General features: G+C 45.2%; 1 long non-coding RNA gene across 1 annotated transcript; it reads left to right on the forward strand.

Annotated features, from left to right (window-relative positions):
- The first annotated feature begins 23,490 nt into the window (after positions 1-23,490).
- On the forward strand, positions 23,491-24,601 carry LOC141917741 (uncharacterized). The gene is made up of 2 exons (XR_012621424.1): positions 23,491-23,943; positions 24,240-24,601. It is a non-coding gene; the product is annotated as an uncharacterized LOC141917741 (long non-coding RNA).
- The last annotated feature ends 2,336 nt before the right edge of the window (positions 24,602-26,937 follow it).

Consider the following 26,937-nt stretch of genomic DNA (forward strand, 5'->3'; position numbering starts at 1 on the left):
AAGGTCAACCCACTACACACCTGCACTGATTTAAGTGCTTATGTTTAGCCTCTGAAATTGATGGCTTTTCACTAAGTCAAACAGCAAGTCAGAAGGAAGCCAGAAAAGAAGCTGCTACGCTTTTCTCTTAGTCCCAATCTCTGGCTGTTGCATAAATTCTGCACTAATATAATACCTTAATAGCCTTAATACCTCCACTTTTTTTAAAACCTTTTTTAATACTGCCACTTATTTTTAAAGTTATGGCATATGAATTTATATTAACAAAGAACTATCTAATTAGATGATACTAGACAATTAAAAGCTCTTCGTAAAACACTGACATGGTGTTTAGAATGCAAGTAATAGTCAGGATAAGGTTAATAAGTTTTAAATAGTAACTAGAATATCAAAGTAAAGTCTGTACGTGCTTTAAATATATGGAGTATTATTTTCCTTATTTTACAAAGACAGAAAATTTGTTTTGGAACAGTCACGTCCCACTTAGACGAGGGAGACAAGTGACTCAGATTTACAAATCCCCAATGGAGCGGACAAGTCTCCAAGTCCAAACATTTATTAACTACTCACAATGTACTAATTGAACACACGATAGTTGGCTAAGTATATAGCAAGTTGTGGCAAGCAATATAATATGCCTTGCATTGCTTAATAGGAAAGGGAAAAGAGGGAGATAGAGGGAATGGGGAAATACAGATCACCGGTCTGGGTTTCTGCGCTGATCCCGCCAGCGAGGGTTCCAGGAGGCACAGGAGGCAGCCGTCTTTTTCGCTGGCATCCATCTTCTTCGCTTCACTGCACTCTCCAGGGCCCCCCCCCTTTCTTCCCCCCCCTTGATTTATACCCACTTTCCTTGGGTCCGTCCCCTAGGTCGACCCACATACCTACGTATCCCATGTACGGGAAGGGGTAAGGTGTTTCATGGGATGATGTAATTAGCATGATCATGTTAGCCCTCGTTAGCATATTGAGGGGTGTTAACTTTAATATGTATTTCGTGGATAATGAAGCAAAGGTCATTCACCGGACAGATGGCCCTTGAAATTTGGCCAGGTGTACCAGAGCAGAGCCGTCCTGTCTCCACAGGGCTCCCTCCTCCAGCTGCATCCTGTGTTATTGGGGCAGCCTTATCAGCTTCGACCTCCACAGAATGCACCCTGTGACTCATAGTTTTGTCTTGCGAGTGTTTGAGGCATTTCTTCGATCAGCCTCAACTTTTGCTTTCTCAGGCTGTTTTTCTTAGTTTCTCACAGGCTTGGTTTCTCGTCTCTCACAGGAACATTTAAAAGTACTATATTACTGTAAACTTTTACTGTGGCTCTAGTGAGATGTTTACAAGGACTCTGGAAAGCCCTGAATTCACATTTTGGAAATGTTCAGTTTTCTTGGTATGTGTTTTTTGGTGGTATTTCACATCAGTGCTATGGCAGTTTTAGAAAATTTCATCTTTCAAATGTCATTTTTAAATTAAACGAAATTCAGCAAACATTGCTGTGCTTTAACCCCAGTAGGTGGCTAAGCACCACACAGCCACCCGCTCACTCCCCCTCAGTGGGATGGGGAAGAGAAGCAGAAGGGTAAAAGTGAGAAAACTCGTGGGTTGAGATAAAGACAGTTTAATGGGTAAAGCAAAAGCTGCGTGTGCAAGCAAAGCAAAACAAGGAATTCATTCACCACTTCCCATTGGCAGGCAGGTGTTCAGCCATCTCCAGGAAAGCAGGGCTCCATCATGTGTAATGGTTACTTGGGAAGACAAATGTCATCACTCCAAATGTCTTCCCCTTCCTCCTCCTTCCCCCAGCTTTATATGCTGAGCATGATGTCATATGGTATGGAATATCCATTCGGTCAGTTGGGGTCAGCTGTCCCAGCTGTGTCCCCTCCCAACTTCTTGTACAGGCCCAGCCTACTTGCAGGGGGGGCAGTGTAAGAAATAGGGAAGGCCTTGACTCTGTGTAAGCACTGCTCAGCAGTAACTAAAACATCCCTGTATTGTCGGGGTCACCATTAGCCGGGGTCCTTATTTCTCCGTGCGGGAACAGAAACGATGCAACACCAATGTGATGATCAGGTCGTCCATCTTTTTTTTTTTTTTATTATTCCTTTTCTGGTTACATTTATACTCTACTAAGTTCCGTACACGCACTCATCTATCTTCTAATAGGCTACAGGTTATCTACACGCGCTGTTCACGCACCTCTACAAGCATTTGCATTGGTTAATTGCAATTAGCACGTAAAGCCCAAAACTTGCCAAAACTCCCTTATCTCATACCCTGTTTTGCTCAGACTTGTGTGCTTTTGCTGACCACAGGTGTTTCTCACTTATCTGCTATCTTGTGTGTTTTTGCCAGCCTTATTTTGCTGGCCTTGTCTTCGTCCTTGCATTCTTCTGTCTGCACTAACTTTCTCCCAGCGCGGCCCAGACTCCTACACTGTATTATCAACAGTGTTTTCAGCACAAAACCAAAATATAGCCCCATACAAGCTACTATGAAGAAAATTAACTCCGTTCCAGCCAAAACCAGTACATAGATGCACCAGCTTTCAGCCTGCAGCTGAAAATGGTCCTAGTAGATATGCACCCAGTCTTGACCTAAATGTTCAGACACTAGTATAATACATGAGAGATGACCACAAATAGATTTGAGAAGTTTAAAGAGGATTATTTAGCTTCACAGAGGCTGGAAAAGAAGCATTTCTGTTTGCTTCCTGGCACTTGTAGGATCATCAGAACTCCCACAGCATGGATGTCTATTGACTTGCACAGGGATGTCACTCCTGGGCACTTTCATGAGAATTGCACCCATTTATCTGAAGGAGGAATTTGGTTCAATTAGTCACAACTAAAGCATTATGCTTAGTAATTAATATAATCCAAAGCAACCACCTTTATGTGTCCTTCCTTAGATTAATCTGAGGCTATTAGCACCTAGCAAGCATGTTCAGGGTTAGGAGAACAGTGCCTGCAATCTTGTATCTCAGTCTCTAGCAAATTTCTTGATATAATAAATTTCTAAGTATATGTAGACTACATTTATTTTTAATGCCTGTATCCTGAAGAGGTATTTCACAGAATTAATCTTTGCTAGTTTTGGTTTTTGGCCTCCTTGGGCCACACAGCCTCTCAGTATATTCATTTTGGGTCCACATATTGTTTCTCCCCCCCAAGAGACATGCTTCCACTTTAAAAGCAGCAGCATTTTCCCCAGTTCTAATACTGCTTTGAGATTCAGCAATGCACTTCTCCCATTGACACAAGCATCTACAAAGGCTGCTGGGACAGTTCAGTTAGGGAATGGCAGTCTACAAGACCTTTAGTAGCATTTAAATCCTGAAGCACTGCTAAACATATATTAGCTCCAGTTGAACTGTGGAACAGTTGTTAATAAAAATGGTTTATTAAAAAGTTATTGTCTCATGAACTTGCATTGATATCAAAGCCATAAAGATGACAATGCATGTGAGTCTGAGGTGTCAATGGGAGATATCACTTTTATGGCTAATAAAATTTCACATATTTGTATTAGCTAGCATTAAAGCAGGAAACAAAATCAGCTGTTCATGTCAAATACAACTGTATGCCTGAAGACAGCAGCTATTGTTACTTTCTCTTTAAAAGACAAGCTCAAATTTTTCAAGGCCTAGTCCTAAAAACATTTTATCTAGTGAAAAGATAAGCTTAAATTTTGCTTATGCTGATTTCTGGGCTCCTACAGTCCAGCCAGCCAAAGGCACTGACATCTATTGCTGCCCTTCCCTCTAGCACTGTTGGGTCTGGTTGTTGAGCTCTGTGCATCCTATAGATACATCCTACAGACAGGGTTGAGTGGGAAGCAGACAGGAAAGGAGAAAGAAAACATTCTCTGTCCTATGAGATGGTGATATGAATGCAGTGCTGTGTTGTTGGGCATTAGTCAGTACATTTTATAAAATGGAATACCATCAATGCTTCTATTTCCCTGTCCCACTTGTGACCAGTGTCAATTAACCACAAACTCAAAACAAGAAATCAGTCCAGCATCAGAACAGCAGCCCACTGAAGTCAACTGAAATGTGTGAAAAGGTCTGTAAGTTGCACTGAAAGACTATTCTCACACTGTCATTTTAAAAGATGCTTATTCAGTAAAACATTTTGTTGTTTAGTGTTTTGTAGTTTAGTGTTTCTTACTTCAATACATTGGACAGTTTGGCTGGTGCTGTAAATGAATGGGGTTTTTTGTATTTATGACATATGTCCTTAACAAGTCTTCCTTTTTTCTTTCTCCTTTCTCTGCCCATTCCCCCTGGAAAAGCATTCTGGATTACTTTGAAACATATACTGGTCAAGATATCAACACTTACGTATAAATACACTATTGTCTAGTTATACATAGTATCTGAGGGTCATGTTGTTTTCAGTTTAAGCCATCAAGAAATTCAGCCAGTATTGAGAAGAGCACACCCATGCAACATATTAAAGAAAAATAATCCACACATTTGTATGTATTATGTTCATTTTGAATCTTCTTTTGTTCTATGGAGAATAGTCAAAGTTAGGATTAATGTTTTCACCTGTCCTGTTTCTTTTACTTGCAGTCTTAGCTTTGAATATCCTGAGGTTCAAATGGCTGTTTTAAATGAATATTTTATTCCCCTTAATCTCATTTTTTTCTTTTTGATAAGATATCATTGATTGACAAGCCTTATGTATCCATATGTTTCTATAAAGTTTTAAGTCTATACATTCAAATGGAAAATGATACATTTGGAGACGAAAGATATCAGAACCAATGAACAGCCAATAGTGGTTAATTAAACATTATCAACTTTCATATCTGTGATTTATAGAAGAGTTTTTTAAAAGGCTATTTGAAAATCAAGTTAATTCAGCTCTATGGGATAATATCAGCTAGACAAAACAAAATGTTCTTTGTCCAGTTATATCCAACTTCAGTGTTACACCTCCTTACCCTATATCCTTGTTATTTTGTAGACTTGAAATCCATTGACCTTTCACAATCCTTGTTACTTTCATTTCAAATCCATAAGGATATTTTAAGAAAAGGCATGTGTGGGAATTAAGAACTGGTGGCTAGAAAAATGTAAACTGACCTTGAGGTTAGAAGAACGATTGTGGGAAACTGAGGCAACATTACAGAACACCGTGTTGTGAGTGTCAGAAACAGCAGGTCAGAACACCACCTGCAGAATGCATGGTGAGCGTGTGAGCAGTAAACAGATAAAACCTGAAGGTCAGTAGGATGTAGAAGTAAAAACAAACCTATGTAAACAAGTGGGAATAAATTGGGAGCTGGCACACAGTGCGGTGGCATTTGCTCTTGGCAATGCTCCCCCTTCAACAAACTGGTGTGAGTTTGTCTTTCTTCTGCGTGTTGCCCCAATCCCAGCTGGACTGAGATCGACAAATGGTGCCCCGTGTGAGCTGTCCGAAAAACTGAAGAAGACGGTGGCGTGCTTGTATGTGAAGGAGGAAAGTGGTGTCCGGACTTCAATATTCATTTCGCTGGTAAGTACCAGACAGCAGCGCCCAGCTTTGGGAAAGCTGCCGGCATACGAAAGTATAGAAAGGGTTTGTTGGTTGTTTTTTTTTTTTTTTTTCTTTAACTACCAGACAGCAGCGCCTGGCTGCAGGAAACTGCTGGTTTCTTTCTCTTAAGTTATCTGGTGGGTGCCAGGTGACAGCGCCTGGCTGCGGGAAGCTGCTAGCACACAGTTTTTCTTCTCCTTCTCTTAAATCATAAGGGGTTTTTCTTTCTTTCTCTTTTTCTCGTAAATCATGGGGTCAGGGTTTTCTAAGGAACAAAAGCTGTATATACAAGCTTTAAAGCAGCTATTGAAGGCTGCCCAGTATTCAGTAACAGATGACCAACTGCATGAGTTACTGTGCTGTATCTTTAAGTATTGTACATGGTTCCTGGTCAACGGAACTTTTGATTTACCATTCTGGTGGAAGGTCAGACAGGAGCTTAAAACTAATGAAGACCTGGGGAGTGCATTGCCGACCTCTTCGTCCTTACATGGCGAGTGATTTACATGGCTTAACACCCGCTGACAGGAGAAATAGTACAACCTGTCAGCACCCTGTCCCAACAGGAGAAAGAACTAACTCCTATTACCCCCCCGGCAGAAGCAAGCGGGGATGAAAAGGCTAAAGACGAGGAATTACAATCTGTACCCTCTGATTTTCCACCTCCCCCACTGGAGACATTCCTGGTAGAGATTCAGGGAGGAGAATCTAAGATAGAGACATGTCTTAAGGAGGCACTGAGCAATGGAGATCCTGTGGTGTTTCCAGCAATCTTAAAACCCAATCAGCAGCCGTGGCATGAGTCCCTGCCATACCCAGTTTTTAAAGAACTGTGTAAAAGCATCAATGAGGACGGGCTTCAAAACTCATTTACAACAGGTATACTGGAGGCAATTGCTCATGGGTATCAATTGGTCCCATGGGATTGGCTGGCTCTTATAAAAACAGTATTAAGGCCAGCACAGTATTCCATCTGGAAAATTGAGTTTTCAGAGCTCTGTACAATGCAATCCATGAAAAATTTGGCTGATGGTATACCAATAGGCTATGACATACTGATCAACGAAGGGCAGTATAGAGACCCTCTTGTACAAGCCCAGCAAGATCAGCGCTCGTTTACCCAGGCCTCCCAAGCTGCTTTAATAGCGTGGAAAAAGGTACCTGATGGGGAACGCAGAACGGGTTCCTTTGCAACCATCCGACAAGGGTCTCAGGAGTCATATTGGCAATTTATAGATCGTTTACAGGCGGCGATCTCTCGACAGGTAGATAACCCTGAGGCAGCCAAAGCTCTAATATTACAACTGGCATATGACAGTGCTAATGCTGACTGTCAAGCGGTGCTTGCACCGCTCAGAGGAAAAACCCAGGAGCTTGGCGAATATCTGAAAGCTTGCCAACATGTAGGTACCCAGAGCCACAAGGCGCAGCTCCTCGCTGCAGCCTTATCGGTAGTGCAAGGACGACAGGAACCGGCACCCAGGGGAACTTGTTTCTCATGTGGAAAACCAAGACATTTTAAAAAAGACTGTAAACAAGGAAAGGGACAAAACCCACCACCTTCTAAACCTTGTCCCAGGTGTGGGAAAGGAACTCACTGGGCTAATCAATGTCGATCAAAATTTGATAAGAATGGCATACCTCTTTTGGGAAACAGGAGGAGGGATGTGAGGTCCGGCACCCTGACAAATGCCTGGGCCCCTCGGAGCAATCCTCAAGCATTCCACAGCCAGGTCGAGGAGTTAATGAGCTCCGAGCAGCAACAGCCAGCAGTGCAGGACTTGATCTCATTACTACCACAGAACTGATTCTTAAAGAGCCAGACATAACATACCTGGCTTCAACCGGCATCTACGGTCCATTACCCTCAGGAATGGTGGGTTTACTTTTGGGTCAATCTAGTATGTCCATGCAAGGACTGAGGGTAATTCCCAGGGTAACTGATGCAGACTATCAGGGTGAGATAAAAGTAATGTTGCAGACATCAGGATTTCATGTCCTTTCCCCAGGAACAAAAATAGCTCAACTTCTGATATTGCCGTACTGGGTACCCCAGGCAGTGTCAGCTCAGAGGGGTACTGCTGCATTCGGTAGTACAGGAGCTAAAGACGTTCTATGGGCCACTGCAATTCAGACAAATAAACCGACTGTGACAATAAAAATTCAGGGCAGAACTTTTGAAGGTCTTATAGACACAAGAGCAGATATTTCTATCATCACACAATGTGACTGGCCACCAGATTGGGAATTGAAAAATGTCTCACTCTTGGTTACCGGCATAGGTGACACATCTGCCCCACAACAAAGTAAGAGGCTCTTGCCTAGTGAGGGTCCAGATGGACAGAAAGGATGGGTACAGCCATATGTAATGGATTGTCCCTTGAACCTATGGGGGAGAGATTTGTTGGAACAGTGGAATGTAACCATTCAGACTGTAAAAGGAACAAGCTTTAGAAAACTGTTTTCTCTTAGGATATTATTAATAGCAAGAATAATTAATAAATAGATATTGTTTGCAATAGAGCACAGGTGCTCTAGGAACAATACTGACAGTTTAAGCAACGTAGAAAAGCTAAGTAATGAAAAGCTAGACATAGATTAAGTATATGTTAAATAGTACATTTTGAGTCTTTTCTCAGAAGTCTAAAAGTGAATTATGATGAAGATTGTTCAGAAGATAAGTAACCATGATGACCAAAGACTGCATCAGTGAACAGTGGTGTCCAAAGAGGAATTAGAACGGAACAACGAAAACTAGTCGAAACTGTGGAATACAACGGACTTTTGAAACTGATGATGAATTAAGAGTTGAAAGTTCCTGGAAAATCACCAAAGACTCTTTGTATTGGATGTTATATCATATATATAGAGGGCGCTTTTTGTTAGCTGTTGCCGCTCACTGAGGTGGTGGCCCAACTCTGAGTTGTTAATAAAGCAAGCCTAGAGATACCCACAGTCTGATAAAATCCTTTAACACAGACCCAGCCTTTTGGCAAGGGGCCACGATCATGATCCCCTGTCTACAACTGACTTGGAAAGTACAAAAGCTGGTGTGGGTTGATCAGTGGCCCCTAAAAGGGGAGAAATTACAACATGCCCAACACTTAGTCCAAGAACAGCTAGAAGCAAGACACATTGAACCCTCTAAAAGCCCATGAAATACATCTATTTTTGTAATACCGAAAAAAGATGGAAAGTGGGGACTTTTACAGGACCTCAGAGCAGTAAATGAAGTAATGGAACCTATGGGAGCTTTACAACCGGGTTTGCCAAACCTTACTATGATACCTCAGAATTGGTTTTTAATTGTAATTGATCTTAAGGATTGTTTTTTCACAATTCCACTACATCCAAATGATAGGAGTAAATTTGACTTTTCAGTACCTGTAATAAATAATGCACAGCTCATGAAACATTATCAATGGAAAGTGTTATCACAAGGGATGAAAACCAGCCCTACTATTTATCAGCATTATGTCCACTCAGTACTCAATCCCATTAGACAACAAAACCCTCATCTTGTAATATATCATTATATGGATGACATTCTGTTAGCATCACAGGAGCAGGAAGCTTTACAAAAGGGTTATCAGCAATTGCAAAACTGGCTTGTTCAGTCAGGGCTTCAGATTGCCCCTGAAAGGATACAACAAGTGGAACCATGGAAGTACTTGGGACATATATTGACCTACCGTACTGTTAGGCCGCAAAGGCTATGCCTTAATATAGAAGTCACGACATTGAATGACCTCCAGAAACTGTTGGGAACTGTGGTGGTTTGACCTTGGCTAAATGCCAGGTACCCACCAAGTCGCTCTATCACTTCCCCCCCTTTCCCCTTTTTTTCTCAACAGGGCAAAGAGGGGAAAGAAAATAAGATAGGAAAAAAACCCAACCCTTGTGGGTAAAACAACAGCAGTTTTAATATAAGCAAAGCAAAGCAAAGGTCTGCGCACGGAAGCAAAAAAAAAGAAAACAGATTTATTCTCTACTGCCCATGAACAGGCGATGTCGGGCCTTCTCAGGAAGCAGGGCTCCGATACGCGTAGTGGTTGCCTCGGAGGACCAAGGGTGACCCCACCCCCTTCCTCCTTTCTCCCAGCTTTATACTGAGCAGACGTCATATGGTCTGGAATATCCCTTTGGTCAGTTCGGGTCAGCTGTCCTGGTTGTGTCCCCTCCCAAGATCTTGCCCACCCCGTCCCACTGTGGGGGGGAAATGTCAGAAAGAGCCTTGGTGCTGTGTAAGCACTACTCAGCAGTAGCCACACCACCAGTGTGCTATCAACACCCTGCCAGCTCCCAACATAAAACACAGCACCATGAGGGCTGCTACAGGGGAAAACCAATTCCAGCTCAGCCAGACCTGGTACAGTCTCCACCCCTTATTCCATACCATTTACGTCATGCCCAGGTCCCACATAACACTCATTTATTCATTCCGTAAGCTTTCTTCACTCCTCCAGATGTTCAGTGACTTGGCTCCCATCTGTCAAGATGGATGTTCAGGACAGGAGCAGTATGTTTGACTGTTGGACTCCAGCACCGGCTAGGTTTGGGTCATCATCACTTCCTGCAACATACAACTCACCCCACAGATTATTTCCCCCCCAAGGTTAAATCTCCTTGAGGCACACACTGAGTAGCCCCATCCTCCCGCATTACCCACCAAGTACATCCGGGTCCCTGAGCAAAAACAATCCCACGAGTGGGCTTGCCTTTTCCCAAGGGAGGAGCAATCCACACTGCCTTCCCGAGCCATTTCCCTGTGTGTACTACAGGGACTTTCTCTCCTCCCACAGTATGAAGGGGTTTGGTTTGGGCAGGACCAGGACGGTTAACAGATCCTCTGGTGTTAATTAGCCAAGTGGCTTCTGCTAAATTTATATCCCAGCGCTTCCGTCCCCCATTGTCCAATGCTCTCAACATAGTCTTCAACAGTCTATTTTATCTTTCAATCTTTCCAGACGCTTGTGGGTAATAAGGGATGTGATACACCCACTCAATGCCATGTTTCTTTGCCCAGGAGTTTATGAGATTATTTCGAAAATGGGTCCCATTGTCTGATTCGATTCTTCCAGGAGTACCATGTCGCCATAAAATTTGCCTTTCAAGACCTAAGATGGTATTTCGGGCAGTGGCATGATTTACAGGGTACGTTTTGAGTCAACCAGTAGTTGCTTCCACCATGGTGAGTATGTAGCGCTTGCCTTGGCGTGTTCGTGGCAATGGTCCAATATAGTCAATTTGCCAGGCCTCACCATATCAAAAACTCAGCCATCGCCCTCTGTTCCAGGGAGACTTTACTCGTGTGGCTCGCTTGATTGCAGCACATGTTTCACATTCATGAGTGACCTGTGAGATGGCCTCCATCACGAGCCCATCTGTACGTTGCATGTCTCCCGAGATGCCCGGATGTTTCATGGGCCCATCGAGCTACAAATAGCTCGCCCTTGCGCTCCCAGTCCAGGTCCAGCCAAGCTACTTCAATTTTGGCAGCCTTGTCTACTTGCTCATTGTTTTGATGTTCTTCGGTGGCACGGCTTTTGGGCACGTGGGCATCTACAAGACGTACCTTTAGAGCCACGTTTTCCACTCGGGCAGCGATGTCCTGCCACAGTGCAGCAGCCCAGATGGGTTTACCTCTGCGCTGCCAATTGGTCTTCTTCCACTCCTGTAGCCACCCCCACAGGGCGTTAGCCACCATCCAGGAGTCAGTGTAGAGATATAGTACTGGCCACTTTTCTCGTTCAGCAATCTTTAGGGCTAGTTGGATCGCTTTTACTTCTGCAAACTGACTTGACTCGCCCTCTCCTTCAGTGGCCTCAACGACTTGTCTTGTGGGACTCCACACAGCAGCTTTCCACTTCCGATGGTTTCCTACCACACGACAGGATCCATCAGTAAACAGAGCATACCGCCTTTCATCTTCTGGTAACTCGTTATATGGCGGTGCCTCTTGGGCACGAGCCACCTCCTCAGGCAGTGCTCCAAAATCTCTACCTTCTGGCCAGTCCATGATCTCTTCCAGGATCCCTGGACGGTTGGGTTTTCCCAGTCGAGCTCGTTGCGTGATTAACGCTACCCATTTACTCCAGGTAGCACTGGTTGCATAGTGCGTAGAAGGGATGTTTCCTTTGAACATCCAATGTAATACAGGCAATCGCGGTGCCAAGAGGAGCTGTGCTTCTGTACCAACAACTTCGGAAGCGGCTCGAATCCCCTCATATGCTGCTAGTATCTCCTTTTCAGTTGGAGTGTAGTGGGCTTCTGATCCTCGATATCCCTGGCTCCAAAATCCTAATGGTCGACCCTGAGTTTCACCTGGTATCTTCTGCCAGAGGCTCCATGTGAGGCCATGCTCCCCAGTTGATGTGTAAAGTACATTTTGCACAGCTGGTCCTGTCCGAACAGGCCCAAGAGCTACCGCCCGAGCTATCTCCTGTTTGATGTGCTCAAAGGCTTGTTGTTGCTCAAGACCCCACTCAAAATGGTTCTTCTTTCGGGTTACTTGATAGAGAGGGCTCACCAGCTGACTGTAACCTGGAATATGCATCCTCCAAAATCCCACAAGTCCTAAGAAAGCTTGTGTTTCCTTCTTGTTGGTCGGTGGAGACATAGTTGCTATCTTGTTGACAACATCCATAGGCACATGACGGCATCCATCTTGCCATTTTATTCCCAAGAACTGAATCTCCTGTGCTGGTCCCTTGACCTTGCTTTTCTTTATGGCAAACCCAGCTCTCAGAAGAATCTCAATTACTTTTTGTCCTTTCTTGAACACTTCTTCTGCCTTGTTGCCCCACACAATGATGTCATCGATGTATTGTAGATGTTCAGGGGCATCACCCTTTTCCAGTGTAGTTTGAATTAGTCCATGACAAATAGTGGGGCTGTGCTTCCACCCCTGGGGTAGTCGATTCCAGGTATATTGGACACCCCTCCACGTGAAAGCAAACTGTGGCCTGCACTCTTCTGCCAAAGGAATTGAAAAGAATGCATTGGCAGTGTCGATTGTGGCGTACCACTTGGCTGCCTTTGACTCCAGTTCATATTGGAGCTCTAACATATCTGGTACAGCAGCACTCAGTGGTGGCGTCACTTCGTTCAGGCCACGATAGTCTACTGGCAACCTCCACCCTCCGTCAGACTTTTGCACTGGCCATATTGGGCTCTTAAAAGGCGAATGTGTCTTACTGATGACACCTTGGGTCTCCAGTTGACGGATCAGTTCTTGGATGGGAGCCAGAGTGTCTCGGTTTGTGCGATACTGCCATCGGTGCACGGTCCTCGTAGCACTTGGCACCTGTTGTTCTTCAACTCACAACAGTCCTACAACAAAAGGATCTTCCGAGAGGCCAGGCAGATTAGACAACTGTTTGACCTTCTCTGTGTTCACACTGGCCACACCAAAAGCCCATCGGTATCCTTTTGGGTCTTTGAAATACCCCTTCTTGAGGTAGTCAATGCCCAAGATACAAGGGGCTTCTGGGCCAGTTACAATGGGATGTTTTTCCCACTTGTCCCCGGTCAAGCTAACCTCGGCCTCCAGTACTGACAGTTCTTGACATCCCCCTGTCACTCCTGAGATCCAGATAGGTTCTGCTCCTCTATAACTTGATGGCATTAATGTACACTGTGCCCCAGTGTCGATTAAAGCCTGGTACTTCTGTGGTTTTCATGTGCCAGGCCATCGAATCCACACTGTCCAATACACCCGATCATCCCTTTCCTCCTCCTGGCTGGAGGCAGGGGCCCTCTATTCCCGTTCTTGGTCGGAGTATTCACTGTCTGACCCTTGCTGTGCCAGGCCGGAGATTCCTTCATCAGGGCCAAGGGAGGTGATCTCAGTCGTCCTGTATCTGGGAGATCGCTGATTACTTTCTTGTGGTTTCACACCAGCTACATTAACAACCTTCTTGGATGTCTTCTTCTTGGCAGGGGTCTTTCCTCGCAATTCATGTACACGAGCTTCCAACTTGAAGGTGGGTTGACCATCCCACTTCCTCACGTCCTCCCCCTGGTCACGCAGGAAGAACCAAAGTTCGCCACGTGTCATGCACCTAGGTTTCCCTTTCCCTCTGACTGGGGTGGAAGAGAACTGATTTCTTGGGGTGCTCCTGACATCTAAGGCACTCGCCCATAGAGATGAGGAGGTACCAAGACTCTCTTCAAAGTTCTGAAGCCAGGAAGAGACTGCCTCCACAGTTGGTGTACATCTTAGTCCTTCTCCCGCATCCATTTCTGGATAGTACATTGCAGCCAAGCCCGCAGAATACGAGGATGGCGCACCTTTAATCACCTTCCTCCACATGGCCCGTGTGCACAGGACATCCTCTGGATTTTTAGGGGCTTCATCATTATCTGGATCACCATAGATGACTTCCATCACTGCTAATTCTCTCAGGTACTGGACACCTTCATCTGCAGTAGTCCACTTGCCTGGGGAGTTGTCCGTAAGATCTTCCTTGAAAGGACATCTTGCTCTAACAGTGGAAAGGAGCCGTCTCCACAGACTGCAAATTCCTGTTTCTTTTCCAATTCCCCTTTCAATTCCTCAATTTCTAGCAAGGGAACCCAGCTGTTGGGCTTCCTTACCTTCCAGCTGCTGAGCATCAGCCCCATTATCCCAGCATCGAAGCAGCCAGGCAGCAATCCGCTCACCCGGCTGGCGGCTATAGTCTTTCCGCAGGTCTCGCAGTTCTGATGACGTCAGGGACCAGGTAGTTTCCGCCTCCTGTTTGAGTTCTGTTATTCCCTCTTCTGACCCCTTTGCTGAAGGATCCGCTTCTTCCTCTTCTTTCTCCTCCCTTATTAATCGAGGGTATGGACCTGTTGTTCTCCTTGTCCACTGTTTCTTTTTTACTACTGGGGCAATCTCTGCTGTTGTTGTTATTGTTTGAGTTCCCATCTCCACCACAGTCCTTTGAGAGCACTGAACTGCAGCTTGATAAGCACAGGCCAGGCCCCAGTACAGCGCTAGGAGTTGCTGATTCTCACTGGGATAGGCAAGGCACCCTTCTATCAGGTGTTGTGTCAATTTTGCGGGGTTGCTTGCCTGTTCAGGGGTAAGATCCCAGGCTACGGGAGGTGATAACTGTCCTAGGAATCTGCCCAAATCCTTCCACTCCCCCTGCCACCCAGGGACAGGCCGCCTCAGGGCACATCTTGGTATTCTCTCACCCAAAATTTGCTTTCTCTTACACCAAAAACCTAACGAGCTCCACACAATCAACTGGGTGCGACTGTACCTCGGTATAGCTACCCAACAATTAAAAAATCTTTTTGATTTGCTAAAGGGGACCCAGATTTAACATCTCCACATCAAATAACCCCTGAGGCAAGGAGGGAAATGATAACAGTGTGTGAGCATATTGAACAATTCAAGGCAGATTGCTGGCAGGTCAGTGTACCTGTTAGGCTGTTTGTATAGCCTACTGCCCCTTATCCCTCAGCTCTTATCAGACAGTTAGCACCTGAATTATTATATTTAGAGTGGATTTTTTTACCAGCAACCCCAGAAAAAACAATAACACCATTTGTGGATCACTGTGCTACCCTGGTAAAGAAAGGACGAGAGCGATGTCAGGCATTGACAGGGCTTGATCCACAGATCATACATCTGCCCTGTACTAAGGAACAGCTTAACTATTTGCTTATGCAATCTATTACCTTTCAGATAGCCTTTGTGGATTTTATAGGTGAAATATCTTTGACATTACCAGCAAACAGGATATTACAGAACATACCGATTTTACCACTTAAAATCATACAAAAGATCAGCCATACCCCACTTTCCGCGGTGTTAACGGTTTTTTTAGACAGTTCCAGCAAGACTGGAAAGGCAGGCATTGCATGGAAACAAGACGGAACGTGGCAGACTTGTACATGTTATCAAGAGGGCTCCACACAGAGAACTGAATTACGAGCAGCTATCCTAGCTCTGCAAACCTTTCTGAACCAGGAAATAAATATGGTCACTGACTCAGCATATGTAGTTACGGTCATACAGCGACTCGAAATGGCATTAGTAAAAGAAATCGATGATAAGAAACTGTTATCTATGTTTTTAACATTGCAAGCATTAACTGACAAGCATTGGCACCCTCTGTTTATCACCCATATTCGGTCACACACTGATTTGCCTGGACTGTTGACAGAAGCAATGCCCAGGCAGATGCAGTTGTAGCAGCCACGCTAGCCTTTCAAAAAGCTCAGGCTTCTCATGATTTTTTTCACCAAAATGCATGGAGCCTGCAGAAGACATTTGACCTCACTAAATCACAGGCTTTAGACATCATCCGAGCTTGCCCAGACTGCCAGCAGACCGGGGGAACCCCCCTGCCAGTGCAGTGAATCCCAGAGGCCTGGAAGCCAATGACATCTGACAAACAGATGTAACGCATATACCATCGTTTGGTTGCTTACGGTGGGTTCACGTAACTGTTGATACATTTCCTGGGATGATACATGCCACTGCAGCCTCTGGAGAAAAGGCCATACACATACAGAGTCATTGGTTAAGTTGTTTTGCCAGCATGGGGGTACCAAAAGAAATTAAAACTGATAATAGGCCTGGCTACACAGCTCAGAAAATACAATTATTTTTGCAGCAATGGGGGATTCGGCATAAGACAGGTATTCCTCATAACCCCACAGGACAGGCAATAGTCGAACGTGCACATGCTACACTAAAAGCCTTGATTTTAAAACAAAGAAGGCGGATGTATCGGGTCTGGCTGAGCCAGAATTGGTTTTCCCCTGTAGCAGCCCTCATGGTGCTGTGTTTTATGCTGGGAGCTGGCAGGGTGTTGATAGCACACTGGTGTTGTGGCTACTGCTGAGTAGTGCTTACACAGCACCAAGGCCCTTTCTGACATTTCCCCCCCCACAGTGGGACGGGGTGGGCAAGATCTTGGGAGGGGACACAACCAGGACAGCTGACCCGAACTGACCAAAGAGATATTCCATACCATATGACGTCTGCTCAGTATAAAGCTGGGAGAAAGGAGGAAGGGGGTGGGGTCACCCTTGGTCCTCCGAGGCAACCGCTACGCATATCAGAGCCCTGCTTCCTGAGAAGGCCCAACATCGCCTGTTAATGGGAAGTAGAGAATAAATCTGTTTTCTTTTTTTTTGCTTCCGCGCGCGGACCTTTGCTTCGCTTTGCTTATATTAAAACTGCTGTTGTTTTACCCACAAGGGTTGTTTTGTTTTCCTATCTTATTTTCTTTCCCTTCTTTGCCCTATTGAGAAAAAAAGGGGAAGGGGGGGGAAGTGATAGAGCGACTTGGTGGGTACCTGGCATTTAGCCAAGGTCAAACCACCACAGTCTATTTTGGCGCCCAACGTGGGGCGGGACAACGGCAGTTTTATATTAATTGTGCTATAGCTATAGCAGTTAGTAAGCGACAAGCTCTTGTGCTGGTCACGGGTTTGTTTATTGCTCTGCTTATCTTTATTTTGCTAAGCTCGGGAACATGCTGGAAGAAATTGGGAACATCATGAGTGGTTTTATTCTGCAAGCTCCCGAAGTACTTATTAATCCTTATGTTAGCTCTTTGATACTGTTCATTAATGCTATTCGCCTATTGTGGGCTGTGTGGAGCTCGTTAGGTTTTTGGTGTAAGAGAAAGCAAATTTTGGGTGAGAGAATACCAAAATGTGCCCTGAGGCGGCCTGTCCCTGGGTGGCAGGGGGAGTGGAAGGATTTGGGCAGATTCCTAGGACGGTTATCACCTCCTGTAGCCTGGGATCTTACCCCTGAACAGGCAAGCAACCCCGCAAAACTGACACAACACCTGATAGAAGGGTGCCTTGTCTATCCCGATGAAAATCAGCAACTCCTAGCGCTGTACTGGGGCCTGGCCTATGCTTATCGAGCTGCAGTTCAGTGCTCTCAAAGGACTGTGGTGGAAATGGGAACTCAAACAAAAACAGTAACAGCAGAGATTGCCCCAGTAGTAAAAAAGAAACAGTGGACAAGGAGAACAACAGGTCCATACCCTCGATTAATAAGGGACGAAAAAGAGGAGGAAGAAGCGGGTCCTTCAGCAAAGGGGTCAGAAGAGGGAATAACAGAACTCAAACAGGAGGCAGAAACTACCCGGTCCCTGACATCATCAGAACTGCGAGATCTGCGGAAAGACTACAGCCGCCAGCCGGGTGAGCGGATTGCTGCCTGGCTGCTTCGATGCTGGGATAATGGGGCTGATGCTCAGCAGCTGGAAGGTAAGGAAGCCCAACAGCTGGGTTCCCTTGCTAGAGATCGAGGAATTGAAAGGGGAATTGGAAAAGAAACAGGAATTTGCAGTCTGTGGAGACGGCTCCTTTCAAGTGTTAAAGCAAGATATCCTTTCAAGGAAGATCTTACGGATAACTCCCCAGGGAAGTGGGCTACTGCGGATGAAGGTGTCCAGTACCTGAGAGAACTAGCAGTGCTGGAAGTCATCTATAGTGATCCAAATAATGATGAAGCCCCTAAAAATCCAGAGGATGTCCTGTGCACACGGGCCATGTGGAGGAAGGTGATTAAAGGTGCACCATCCTCGTATTCTGCGGGCTTGGCTGCGATGTACTATCCAGAAATGGATATGGGAGAAGGACTAAGATGTACGCCAACTGTGGAGGCAGTCTCTTCCTGGCTTCAGAACTTTGAAGAGAGTCTTGGAACCTCCTCATCTCTACGGGCGAGTGCCTTAGATGTCAGGAGCACCCCAAGAAATCGGTTCTCTTCCACCCCAGTCAGAGGGAAAGGGAAACCTAGGCGCATGACACGTGGCGAACTTTGGTTCTTCCTGCGTGACCAGGGGGAGGACATGAGGAAGTGGGATGGTCAACCCACCTTCAAGTTGGAAGCTCGTGTACATGAATTGCGAGGAAAGACCCCTGCCAAGAAGACAACATCCAAGAAGGTTGTTAATGTAGCTGGCGTGAAACCGCAAGAAAGTAATCAGCGATCTCCCAGATACAGGAAGAATGAGATCACCTCCCTTGGCCCTGATGAAGGAGTTTCCGGCCTGGCACAGCAAGGGTCAGACAGTGAATACTCTGACCAAGAACAGGAATAGAGGGCCCCTGCCTCCAGCCAGGAGGAGGAAAGGGATGATCGGGTGTATTGGACAGTGTGGATTCGATGGCCTGGCACATCAAATCCACAGAAGTACCAGGCTTTAATCGATACCGGGGCACAGTGTACATTAATGCCATCAAGTTATAGAGGGGCAGAACCTATCTGGATCTCAGGAGTGACAGGCGGATGTCAAGAACTGTCAGTACTGGAGGCCGAGGTTAGCTTGACCGGGGATAAGTGGGAAAAACATCCCATTGTAACTGGCCCAGAAGCCCCTTGTATCTTGGGCATTGACTACCTCAAGAGGGGGTATTTCAAAGACCCAAAAGGATACCGATGGGCTTTTGGTGTGGCCAGTGTGAACACAGAGAAGGTCAAACAGTTGTCTAATCTGCCTGGCCTCTCAGGAGATCCTTTTGTTGTAGGACTGTTGCGAGTTAAAGAACAACAGGTGCCAATTGCCATGAGGACCGTGCACCGACGGCAGTATCGCACGAACCGAGACTCTCTGGCTCCCGTCCAAGAACTGATCCGTCAACTGGAGACCCAAGGTGTCATCAGTAAGACACATTCGCCTTTTAATAGCCCAATATGGCCAGTGCGAAAGTCTGACGGAGGGTGGAGGTTGACAGTAGACTATCGTGGCCTGAACGAAGTGACGCCACCACTGAGTGCTGCTGTACCAGATATGTTAGAGCTCCAGTATGAGCTAGAGTCAAAGGCAGCCAAGTGGTACGCCACAATCGACATCGCCAATGCATTCTTTTCAATTCCTTTGGCAGAAGAGTGCAGGCCACAGTTTGCTTTCACGTGGAGGGGTGTCCAATATACCTGGAATCGACTACCCCAGGGGTGGAAGCACAGCCCCACTATTTGTCATGGACTAATTCAAACTGCACTGGAAAAGGGTGATGCCCCTGAACATCTACAGTACATCGATGACATCATTGTGTGGGGCAACAAGGCAGAAGAAGTGTTCAAGAAAGGACAAAAAGTAATTGAGATTCTTCTGAGAGCTGGGTTTGCCATAAAGAAAAGCAAGGTCAAGGGACCAGCACAGGAGATTCAGTTCTTGGGAATAAAATGGCAAGATGGACGCCGCCATGTGCCTATGGAGGTTGTCAACAAGATAGCAGCTATGTCTCCACCGACCAACAAGAAGGAAACACAAGCTTTCTTAGGACTTGTGGGATTTTGGAGGATGCACATTCCAGGTTACAGTCAGCTGGTGAGCCCTCTCTATCAAGTAACCCGAAAGAAGAACAATTTTGAGTGGGGTCTTGAGCAACAACAAGCCTTTGAGCACATCAAACAGGAGATAGCTCGGGCGGTAGCTCTTGGGCCTGTTCGGACAGGACCAGATGTGCAAAATGTACTTTACACATCAACTGGGGAGCATGGCCTCACATGGAGCCTCTGGCAGAAGGTAGCAGGTGAAACTCGGGGTCGACCATTAGGATTTTGGAGCCGGGGATATCGAGGATCAGAAGCCCACTACACTCCAACTGAAAAGGAGATTCTGGCAGCATATGAGGGGATTCGAGCCGCTTCCGAAGTTGTTGGTACAGAAGCACAGCTCCTCTTGGCACCGCGATTGCCTGTACTACATTGGATGTTCAAAGGAAACATCCCTTCTACACACCATGCAACCAGTGCTACCTGGAGTAAATGGGTAGCGTTAATCACGCAACGAGCTCGACTGGGAAAACCCAACCGTCCAGGAATCCTGGAAGAGATCATGGACTGGCCAGAAGGTAGAGATTTTGGAGCACTGCCTGAGGAGGTGGCTCGTGCCCAAGAAGCACCACCATATAACGAATTACCAGAAGATGAAAGGCGGTATGCTTTGTTTACTGATGGATCCTGTCGTGTGGTAGGAAACCATCGAAAGTGGAAAGCTGCTGTGTGGAGCCCCACAAGACAAGTCGTTGAGGCCACTGAAGGAGAGGGCGAGTCAAGTCAGTTTGCAGAAGTAAAAGCGATCCAACTAGCCCTAAAGATTGCTGAACGAGAAAAGTGGCCAGTACTGTATCTCTACACTGACTCCTGGATGGTGGCTAATGCCCTGTGGGGGTGGCTACAGGAGTGGAAGAAGACCAATTGGCAGCGCAGAGGTAAACCCATCTGGGCTGCTGCACTGTGGCAGGACATCGCTGCCCGAGTGGAAAACGTGGCTCTAAAGGTACGTCATGTAGATGCCCACGTGCCCAAAAGCCGTGCCACCGAAGAACATCAAAACAATGAGCAAGTAGACAAGGCTGCTAAAATTGAAGTAGCTCAGCTGGACCTGGACTGGGAGCGCAAGGGTGAGCTATTTGTAGCTCGATGGGCCCATGAAACATCCGGGCATCTCGGGAGAGATGCAACGTACAGATGGGCTCGTGATCGAGGGGTGGACCTGACCATGGAGGCCATCTCACAGGTCACTCATGAATGCGAAACATGTGCTGCAATCAAGCGAGCCACACGAGTAAAGTCTCCCTGGAACAGAGGGCGATGGCTGAGTTTTCGATATGGTGAGGCCTGGCAAATTGACTATATTGGACCATTGCCACGAACACGCCAAGGCAAGCGCTACATACTCACTATGGTGGAAGCAACTACTGGTTGGCTTGAGACGTACCCTGTAAATCATGCCACTGCCCGAAATACCATCTTAGGTCTTGAAAGGCAAATTTTATGGCGACATGGTACTCCTGAAAGAATCGAATCAGACAATGGAACCCATTTTCGAAATAATCTCATAAACTCCTGGGCAAAGAAACATGGCATTGAGTGGGTGTATCACATCCCTTATTACCCACAAGCGTCTGGAAAGATTGAAAGATACAATGGACTGTTGAAGACTATGTTGAGAGCATTGGACAATGGGGGATGGAAACACTGGGATATAAATTTAGCAGAAGCCACTTGGCTAATTAATACCAGAGGATCTGTTAACCGTCCTGGTCCTGCCCAAACAAAACCCCTTCATACTGTGGGAGGAGATAAGGTCCCTGTAGTACACACAGGGAAATGGCTGGGGAAGGCAGTATGGATTGCTCCTCCCTTGGGAAAAGGCAAGCCCACTCGTGGGATTGTTTTTGCTCAGGGACCTGGATGTACTTGGTGGGTAATGCGGGAGAATGGGGCTACTCAGTGTGTGCCTCAAGGAGATTTAACCTTGGGGGGGAAATAATCTGTGAGCTGAGTTGTATGTTGCAGGAAGTGATGGAGGAAGTAGGAACGACGAAGAGTGAACCAGATACATGCGATGATGACCCAAACCTAGCCGGTGCTGGAGTCCAACAGTCAAACATACTGCTCCTGTCCTGAACATCCACCTTGACAGATAGCAGCCAAGTCACTGAACATCTAGAGGAGTGAAGAAAGCTTACGGAATGAATAAATGAGTGTTATGTGGGACCTGGGCATGACGTAAATGGTATGGAATAAGGGGTGGAGACTGTATCGGGTCTGGCTGAGCCAGAATTGGTTTTCCCCTGTAGCAGCCCTCATGGTGCTGTGTTTTATGCTGGGAGCTGGCAGGGTGTTGATAGCACACTGGTGTTGTGGCTACTGCTGAGTAGTGCTTACACAGCACCAAGGCCCTTTCTGACATTTCCCCCCCCACAGTGGGACGGGGTGGGCAAGATCTTGGGAGGGGACACAACCAGGACAGCTGACCCGAACTGACCAAAGAGATATTCCATACCATATGACGTCTGCTCAGTATAAAGCTGGGAGAAAGGAGGAAGGGGGTGGGGTCACCCTTGGTCCTCCGAGGCAACCGCTACGCATATCAGAGCCCTGCTTCCTGAGAAGGCCCAACATCGCCTGTTAATGGGAAGTAGAGAATAAATCTGTTTTCTTTTTTTTGCTTCCGCGCGCGGACCTTTGCTTCGCTTTGCTTATATTAAAACTGCTGTTGTTTTACCCACAAGGGTTGTTTTGTTTTCCTATCTTATTTTCTTTCCCTTCTTTGCCCTATTGAGAAAAAAAGGGGAAGGGGGGGGAAGTGATAGAGCGACTTGGTGGGTACCTGGCATTTAGCCAAGGTCAAACCACCACAGCGGAATTCTCTGGACACACCACATAATCAACTGGCAATGGCTTTATATACTCTTAATTTCTTAAACAGAAATCATTTTGCTTTGACAGCAGCAGAATGTCATTGTCAGCACCACAAGAGACTATAATTAAACCATGGGTCTTGTATAAGGATCCTGAAGGAGACCTGACCTGGAGAGGGCCAGTAGATCTGCTGGTATGGGGGAGGGGGTATGCTTGTGTTTTGTCACTCACAGGTCCTCAGTGGATACCAGCAAGGAAAGTCAAGCCATATTGTGAGCTGGAAGGAGCAACCCTCCAACCCGATGCCACAGACCCCTCAACTGATGATGCAGGAATCAACACGCAGGCTATGTTCCCCTAGGAACTCGGTGACTGCAGCTATCACTTGGGGAAGTCTGAAACAACTACAACAGAAGACAGAAGACACAGTGGCAGCAGTGGGATCCTGATGTACCAGTAGCCAATAACAACACACAAGGGACTGGAGGGGCTTGGCTTCCTCCTCAAGACACAGAGAATCGGTCATATCATTTGGATGTTGCCAATATAGCATTGTATGCGGATGCCCCCCTGTGTGTATGTCCACAGGAGGAGGGGGTGCATGTGTGCTGTCACCACAGCACCTGCATTTTAGACCGTCTGTGCAACTCATCCATATATTTTGTTGGCTAGAAAAGAGGCACGAATAAGATGAAATGCTTGTAGGTTCTGTGCCAATTTTCCACCACTGTGGAAATTTCCATTACTTATAGATGAACTTTATAACTAAACATTATCCATTAATAATTTTGTTTATTAGTAAAATCTGTATTACTATTAGCATTAATTATTAGTATTTGATCATTATGAAATATATACGCTTACTAGTCACTAGTGAAAGATGTAGCTTAGACAAAATGTAGTTATTAATAAGGATGAAATGTTGTGAGAATGTGTATCCAACTTTCTTTGTTTAGCAGTGTTAAAGATTAAGAACCCAAGTGTTTGACCTTGTTAGAAACTCCCTTGGTTTTCCCCCCTGAGTACTGGCCAGGCTCTGGGTGGAATCCAACAGGAGGATGAGACCAGATGTTTCCGCTCAAAGAAAAGTGCAAGTTATTTTGGCCTGCTGATTTGGATATATGAGGCTGGACCTGCTTGCAGCGACTTTGGAAGCCTCACCTACGGATGGACGCATCGTGTAGGACTTCCCACTTGCAGGGAAAGGTACTCCAAATCCTCGCTGTAACCGGGGCTCCCCAGCGACTGCGGATCTGGAAATTAATACCCCATTGTGTAGTAATGATTAGGTGTATTTGCCTTGTTTAATTATACATAGTAATAAGTAAGTGTACTATTTCTGTATTTTTCTTACTGCTTATTTTTGTAGTACTTAGTTACATCCTTTAATTATTGGTAGTGAAATCAGCCTACTCTTTTCACTCTGATGTCTGAGTTTAATTGGCATCCTTGAAATTAATGCAGGATGACATCATGAGAGAGTTAGGCAAAAGTTTATCATGGCTCAACCCTTGGCATTAATTTGCAGGTCTGAACCTACGGATGTGGGTTTTAGCAGGCCTGGGATGTTTGATTTGTTTTACAGGGTTTGCCATCCTGCGACACATATGACGCCTCCTGTCCACGGTGCAGAAGGCCAAATGGCGACTGATTGCAATGATCGCCATGGAAACAAAGCTATAAAACAAAGAAGGGGGAGATGTGGGAATTAAGAACTGGTGGTTAGAAAAATGTAAACTGACCTTGAGGTTAGAAGAATGATTGTGGATAACTGAGGCAACATTATGGAACATGGTGTTGCGAGCATCAGAAACAGCAGGTCGGAACACCACCTGCAGAATGCATGGTGAGCGTGTGAGCAGTAAACAGATAAAACCTGAAGGTCAGTAGGATGTAGAAGTAAAAACAAACCTATGTAAACAAGTGGGAATAAATTGGGAGCTGGCACACAGTGCGGTGGCATTTGCTCTTGGCAATGCTCCCTCTTCAACAAACTGGTATGAGTTTGTCTTTCTTCTGTGCGTTGCCCCGATCCTGGTTGGACTGAGACCGACAGGCATGCAATTCATAACCTTTAGAAAGTTAACATTTAAATCTATATCTCTTAATACTAGGTTGTGGTGGTGCAGTTCTCCCCTCCCTCCCCTCCTTGATGGGCTGCTTGGTGCTTGGTGTGATTCCAACCCCCCTCGTGGGCCACATACCAACCTGGGGGGTAAGGACTGCTAATGGCAGTAAACCAGAGTGTTAAGGTGCCCCTTTGACGAGCCTGGCTCCTGCTCTCCCTATCACATGAGAGCGGTTATAACAGCCCATCACCTCCTAACAGCTGAGTACACCTGTACCTGTAGATGAGGGAGAACAATAACAGAACTTCACATCCATCAAGTTCTTGTGCAACTGGTGGAAAACACCAGAATACTTCATTGTTCAAGCTGGGCCAGAGTGAAAAGTACCTGACAAAAGTCATTTATCTTGGACCCTATAAATAGTGACCCCAAGTGAGACTCTTTGAACTCTCCTGGATTGTAGTGGGCCTGTGACCAGCATCTCCCCTGAGTTGGGATGCCTCTCAGGTATCAAATCCTCCAGGTACCGTCTGCCGTCAAAGCCGATGGGAGGCCAGGGCGAAGTTGACCCTCTTGAGTCTCAATTATCACCTGTTGAGGAATGCCGATGCATTGTGAGTTTTTACTCTAAACTCAAGAAGAGGGAAATTTTAACTTGGAGCTAGCTTCTCTTTCATCCACTCACTGTCTGTTTACTGATGTGTTACTGTCTGTTTACTGATGTGTTTGGGTATACACAGTTATTTTCATGAGTGGGGGTACATACTTATTCAACTGAATCCAAATACTTTTGTCTGTCTGTGTGTTTGTACATCTTGTGTTTATGAATGCGCATGTATATGTGTATTGATTTAAGGTACCGTATAGTAAGTTAGTGTGAATCTTGTCATTTTCGAATCTGTAGTTGTCACTATTTTAATCATAATGTATTTTACTGAATTATTTTGTAAATCTTTAAATTGGTTAATGATTAAGTGCTTCTAGTCATTAATAAATCTTGATTTGCTGCTAAATCATTACTGTGTTAATACTTTCATCTGTGACATAGGTAAAGTTATTTTTGTTTCACATTTTTGTCTTCTCTAAAAGGGTGAAATTGGTATGCTTTCTGGTGCCTGCTGGCAATCAACATTAATACCGATGGGAAGCAAACAACCACTTCACTTTCCCTGTGCCAGGTGTTCACTAATTGTAGAACTGAATAATGGATAATAACACATCCTAGTGTATTTATCAACCTACCTATCTTTTTACAGTGCAATAGAGGTCATTTGAGACTCTATGTAGGGTTTTTCAGCTCTTCTTATTCATTAACAAGGAGCTGCTGGAAACAATAATAGAGTGCAACACTGCATGAAAATAATAATTAGGTTTGATCAAGGCCAGGATACAGTTGCTATAATCAGTATCACTCAGAATTAATTTCATACTTATGAAAGGATATGAGGTGAGATTGATTTAATGGTGACCAAAGCTACACTTTTCCCTGTGAACTCCAAACCTTTGAAAGAAGAGGAAAAAAAAAAAAGAGAGAAATCATCATATTATTAGCACTAGAGTTAGCAGCCTTGTCCCCTTAAAGAAACAATTCATTGCCATTTTAATGAGCTCTAATGGAACAATAGGATAATTATCTTCTGAACACACAGACAATTATAATACTCATTAGGTTTTTAAAGCTAAAACCAAAGTTAAAACACTAAAAATATATTTTCTTACTTCATAAACTTCACATAGAAAACAAGAATGATGTATCTAAAGAATGGCATTCTAATCCTTAAAGAACTACAGTACAATAAACAAAGAGGAGAACTTAATTTGAAAGCACTTGACAGGCAGTTAAGCTACCTATCTTACCTTGCTTCTTTCAGATGAACACATTTCCCATACCAAACTAGCTTTCCATCACTGTCTGATAACTGTGTATTACTTTTGATCCTTGATTTTCCACTAAAGTAATAAGAAAAGTCATCTTTTTCAGCAGAGGAAAACTAAGTGTCCAGTAATATCCTAGGGTAAATGTTGTGCAGATTTTTAAAAAATCTTAATGGGCAACAATGGGTTTTTATCTTAGCTTTCAGCCAGACTTTTTAAATTTGTGTGAGAGAGACAGGAAATTGAAGTGAATTTTGGTATTAAAGCTATGGAACTTTTATATCAGGTGCTATATTAAACCTGGTATCTGTTTGTCTCTATCTTTTCAGTCTTCCTGTC

The sequence above is a fragment of the Strix aluco genome, chromosome W, assembly GCF_031877795.1.
Source record: "Strix aluco isolate bStrAlu1 chromosome W, bStrAlu1.hap1, whole genome shotgun sequence".
NCBI classification, from domain to species: Eukaryota; Metazoa; Chordata; class Aves; order Strigiformes; family Strigidae; genus Strix; species Strix aluco.